The 5,781-nt window shown below is 44.1% G+C and overlaps 2 non-coding genes across 2 annotated transcripts; one reads left to right on the top strand and one right to left on the bottom strand.

The window, feature by feature from the left end:
• Positions 1-2,391: 2,391 nt before the first annotated feature.
• Positions 2,392-2,528, bottom strand: LOC114805549. The gene has a single exon (XR_003753521.1). It is a non-coding gene; the product is annotated as a small nucleolar RNA SNORA7 (small nucleolar RNA).
• Positions 2,529-3,457: 929 nt separating this feature from the next.
• On the top strand, positions 3,458-3,595 carry LOC114805543. Its single transcript, XR_003753515.1, has one exon. It is a non-coding gene; the product is annotated as a small nucleolar RNA SNORA7 (small nucleolar RNA).
• Positions 3,596-5,781: the final 2,186 nt, after the last annotated feature.

The following is a 5,781-nucleotide window of genomic DNA, read 5'->3' as shown; positions in this document are numbered from 1 at the left end:
AAAAAAATCCCAGGGGCTGTCAAATGGAAAGTAGAGATTTGGACTGGGATAGAGGGGTGTTAGGGAGCTAGAAGAGCTTACTACACTATGCTAAATTCTGGTGTAGATCATAATTGTGGTATTCATTAAGCACTTACTGTGTGCTAGGCTAAGCACTGGGGTAGATAGAATTTAATCAGGTTAGACACAGTCCCTAACCTAACGTGTTCACAGTATCAATCCCCATTTTACAGTTGAGGTACCTGAAGCAAAGAGAAGTGAAGTGACTGCCCAAGGACACACAGCAGACAATTGGCAGAGCTGAGATTAGAACCCATGACCTTCTGACTCCCAGGCCCAAGGTCTATTATGCCATGCTGCTTCTTAGATTACAATGTCATCCAATTAAACGTAGTCCCTGTTCTCAAATCTAAGGGGTGGGGGAGAAGAGATATTTAATACCCATTTTACAGTTGAGGAAACTGAGACCCAGGTAAGTCAAATATTTTGTGCAAAGTTATACAGCATGCAGATGGTAAAACATAGATTAGGATCCATGTCTCCTGACTTCCAGTCTTGTGCTCATTCTACTAGGCCAGAAAGATATTAGAAAGGGAATCTGTATGGGTCTTCTAGATAATTAATTGTTTTGAGTAAATTATTATGACATTTGTTAAGTACTCAGTTTCTCATGCCGCTCGTATATTTTTTTAAAAAAAATTGTAGTATTTGTTTAGTGCTTACTATGTGTCAAGCACTGTTCTAAGTGCTGGGGTAGATACAAGTGAATTCGTTTGGATGCAGTCCTTGCTCCACCTGGCAATCACAGATTAAAGGGAGAGGGAGAATACATACTGCATCCCCATTTTATAGTTCATTCATTCATTCGATTGTATTTAGTGAGAGCTTACTGTGTTCAGAGCGCTATACTAAGCACTTGGAAAGTAGTTGAGGAAGCTGAGGCACAGAAAAGTTAAGCTACTTGCCTAGGGTCACAAAGCAAGGAATTGGCTGAGCCAGGGTCAGAAACTGAGTCCTCTGACTCCCAGACCTATGCTATTCCCAATGGGCCATGTTGCTTCCCAACTGTTTTTCCTTCTCTTTACACTGAGAGCCTAGTGTGCGACAGGGACTGAGCCTTTTCACTCGGGTATGCTGTTTCTCTTGAATACTCCTTGGGCGAAAGACCCTATTTTCTACTTCTCTCAGAATTTCCCAAGCTCCCCTAGACTTTGATCTCCTTGTGGGCAAGGATCAAGTCAGTCAACTCTAATGTAGTCTACTCTCTCAAGAGCTTAGTACAGTGTTCTGCCCATAGTAACTGCTCAATCAATATTACTGATTGACTGATCTCCGTTGCACATAGTCATTGCTCAGATCTCAATCAAATCTGTTGTCACTGCTACTTTGCTGCTGCTGCTGCTGCTGATGATGAAAAGTAGTTTTATGGGTTTCAACTTCTATGCCCATCCATTCCCTTTCACCTCTAAGACCAGGTAGGAATTGCCGCTCTCTCTCTCATCCTCTCCAGGCCTGCTTTTCTGGGTAATGTTCTGGGTAAAGAGCCTGGGAGTCATAAGACCTTGGTTCTAATTCTGACTCCACCACTTGTCTGTTGTGTGAAAAGTCAATTAACTTCTCAGGGCCTCAGTTACCTCAACTGTAAAATGGGGATTAAAGTTGGGAGCCCTATGTGGTTGATTAACTTGAGTATCTTGTATCTACCCCAGGGCTTAGTACAGTGCCTGGCACATAGTAAACACTTAACTAATGCTATTAAAAAAAATACTTCCCAGATACAAATCCTTAGAGAGGAGAACTCTTTGCCCATATATGGACCCTACAAGTCCGGAAGGTGGTGGGGAAAGTGATAGAGCAAAGGAATAATTGTTACTGTCCCCTGACCCCACCTTCCTCATTCAGTCAGGCATTTTATGTCTAGAAAGCCTTGCAGTTGAGTCCATGTGGACCACTAGCCAGTAGGGAGTATGGCTACCGTGACAGTTGTCATTCCGGATGGAAGGGGTGTAGAACAGCTTGCAAAGCCCGGGATATTGATGAGGGAAGGGTTTTTCACCTTTAACGATGAGCAGCTTATCCCCTTCCAGGCATAGAGGAAAGGATCTAGCCTCATCTACTTCAACCTCACTGAACACATTTCATTAATTTGCAGAAGGTTATCTTGTCTTGTCTTGTCTTAAGCTGTCGAGTCATCTCCAACCCAAAACAACTCCATGGAAACATCTCTCCCAGAACACCCCACCTAAATCTGCAATCTTTCTGATAGTGTATTCAGAGAGTTTTCTTGGTAAAAATATGGAAGTGGTTTACCATTTTCTTCCACGCAGTAAACTTGAGTCTCCACACTCGACTCTCTCCCATGACGCTGCTGCCCAGCACAGATGAGTTTTGACTTATAGCAGATTGTCTTCCACTTACTAGCCACTGCCCAAGCTAGGAATGGAATGGTTAGGCCTCTACTTGACTGTCTCTCCCTCAACTGAGACTGGAGGGTATTAGAAACTCTCCAGGTGCAATCCTGAGAGGGAAAGAAGGTGATCACCATTCCTTAGCCATAAAACTCTCCTTTTATACTTACAATTACACCCCTTGGTATCTTCCCCTTCTCAAAATAATGTATGCTAAATACCCTGGAAAATCTCAGGAGGAAACCTCTGGGTGACAATAGGCTTCGTTATGGTACAAAAAAAATTATGTTAACGCATTGCCACATGTTGCCATATTCATCAAGCATGCAATTTGACAACACACAATTCAACATTCTACTACTAACCTGCCTTTTTCTACCTGTGGCTTTTTCCTAAGTGCTGCTGCTGGTCATCTTGGAGAGTTTGCACTCATTCCCCAGGCAGCAAATTGAAGGCGTTTGATAAATAAAGATGACAAAGGATACTTTGATATGCTACTTTGAAAGAAACCAGAGAATCCCACTTGTAAAAGGGAGAACGGAAATGCATTTTGTTCGGGATTTAATTTTCACCGCCTAAAGGAATGAAAAATAAATCAGCTCCTCGATTTGTGGTATCTCAGGCCTCCAGAGTGGAATGTGCTGATTTCTGCCCAGATATGTTCCTCAGTTACATTTTTCTATTTTGAGAATTACTAAAACGGCTAACCCAAAAACATGAGTGGAATATTTAACTGCTTATTAATTGGTCTATTTGAAACGACCAGGCCTTAAAGAGTATAAATCCATTGTCAGTAAGGACTGTTACTCCTTTTTTCTATGGTATTTGTTAAGCATTTATTATGGGCCAGGCACAATACTAAGCAAAGGGGGATGTACAAGCTAATCAGGCTGGACACAGTCCATGTCCCACGTGAAGGTCACAATCATAATTCCCATTTTACAGATGCGGTAACTGAGAATAGGGAAACTGTGACTTGGCTATAGATCCCAAGTGCCTAGGACAGTGCAAGTGAGCCAAAAATAAGTTCTATGACTACTACTGTTGTCCCCCTCTCGAGGTCACACCTGGAGAGGTTCCAGTACTCTACTAGTGTCGACTATGGGAGGGAGAGCCAAGCGGAGGCATACCCATTCCATTCCTAGCTTGGCCAGTGGCTAGCTAGTGGAAGGCAATCTGCTACAAGTCATAACTCCCCTCTCCAGGGCAGCAGTGGCATGGGAGAGAGTTGAAAGTGGAGGCCCATGCTTACTGCATGGAAGGAGGCAATGATAAACCAATTCTGTATTTTTACTAAGGAAACTCTATGGATACTACCAGAATGATTGCAGATGGAGGTGGGGCATTCTGGGAGAGATGTGTCCATGGTGTTGTTATGGGTCAGAAATGACTCGACAGTGTGAGACAAGACAAGGTTACTTTTCTAAGCGCTGCTACTGCAAATTGCACTGACACTTTCCTTTCCTGGCTAGAGCCAAGCAATAAATCAATTTTGGCTTGTCATCTCCCATGGCTATCTGTAGAGTTTGCTTACTCATCACTTCCATCACCAACAACATTGCCATGTATTGAACAAGTCGGGAGCTCTGAATATTCCTATGGCTGGCTCCTGGTTTGCCAGGTGATCTGAATCATATCCCTTATCACCCTGTCTCTCTCAGTCCTTCTGACCAGAAAATGAGGATAATATTCCCTGTTTCTCTGGTTCTCTTAAGGCTATTGTGAGGATAAATGAGGTAACTGAAGAGCTCTGGGAACCAAAAGGACTGTTGGCATACTGAAGCATTGGACTCCGTACTAGTAATTATCCACTACCCTTGAGGCAGTTAACTGAATGTCTTTATCATCGTGTCCGGGGAGGCGCCTGATTTACATAACCTTGCTCCAGATGGACAATAAAGGTTTAGAATGGTAGGTTCAGTCCCCTTATTTAAAAACTCTTCATGTACAAATGCCTCCCTTCCTTGCCCCAAGAAAGGGGAGGTGGGAATTTACTTAAGTTCGCTCATTCAACCTTACATTTTGAAGGTGGCCCAGACTTATGTTGGGAGGTGGCTTTAGACAGGAAAGGAGTGAGGGGGCTCAAAGTGGAGAAAGACCAGCTCTTATGATCTTCACCACTGGTCCCTACCTTGCCCCTTCCATGTCTTTCATGTATGGAAACTCAATTTCTACCCTCTCCTGCCACACCACAGGGGCCTGCTGAAGTTGTGGCTGAATGATTCTCTGACGTCCTAGGAAGAATTAGTGAGGGGTATATGGGCAGAGTATTCTCCCTTTTTTACCCAGGTAGATGGATCCCAGCTTCGAATGGAGAATCAAGATCAGAATTGTTCACCCTCAGAACAGTGACACTGGTGGACTACAGCCAAGCAGATGAGCAAACATTCCTATATCCTTGAGGCATTTGCAGTCTAAATACACTGAATCACTGCTAATGAACCACTTATCATTATAGAGTTGTTCCTTGAAGGCAGGGATCATGTCCACCTAAGTTACTGCAACCTCCCAAGTTCTTAGTAATAGCCTGCACGCTATCAATTCTCCGTTGAATGGTGATGCTGGCCTCAGATGACCCCAACATCTGTAGTAGATTGAGGAACTAAAATAACTTGAAGCCTCAGATGTAGAAACAACTTTTCTATAGTTTTGGTGATTGGGATTATCCTTTCTGAAAATGAAATTTGGAATATTTACCTGGAAAATACTTACTCCATGCCAGGGTCTAGGATGGCAGGGGATACATTCATTGTTGTTCCCGTTCTTGCAATCACCACTCCCTCTCGACTCCCACCACCTCAGTGACCTGGCCGGACATCACACAGCCAGACACTTCTGCCACAGGCCCCAGGACATGGCCCCAGCCCCTAGGTGAACGGTCTCATTCGACCTGTGGAATTGTCATGCCCCTAGCCAGGCGTGACCAGGTCCGACCCACCCACCAGCACAGAAGCCTGCTAATCTGCTGAAACTGCAGAAAGAATAAAGGAAAAAAGAACAAGGGACTCTAGAAGAGGAAAGTTTCAAGGACTCTAAACTTCATCTTACATCCCCTTGTTCCCACTCTGCCTGTGGCCTGGACTAGATGAACAATGGGGAACATAGAGCAGGTGGTGTCCAGTGGTTGCCTATCCACACCCTCATCAAAAAAAACCTCCTCACAATTGGCTTCAAAGCACTCAATCATCTTGCCCCTTTCTACCTCAACTTGCTACTCTCCTTCCCAGTTCACATATTTACTTCCTCTAATGTTAACCATCTCAGTATACCTCAACCTCTTCTATCTCACCGCTGGCCCCTCACCCACATCCTGCCTCTGGCCTGGAACACCTTCTATCCTCAAATCCAACAGGCAATTACTCTCCCCCACCCC

This window comes from Ornithorhynchus anatinus, chromosome 18 (assembly GCF_004115215.2).
Source record: "Ornithorhynchus anatinus isolate Pmale09 chromosome 18, mOrnAna1.pri.v4, whole genome shotgun sequence".
NCBI lineage: Eukaryota > Metazoa > Chordata > Mammalia > Monotremata > Ornithorhynchidae > Ornithorhynchus > Ornithorhynchus anatinus.
This window is presented reverse-complemented; position numbering and strand designations above follow the sequence as displayed.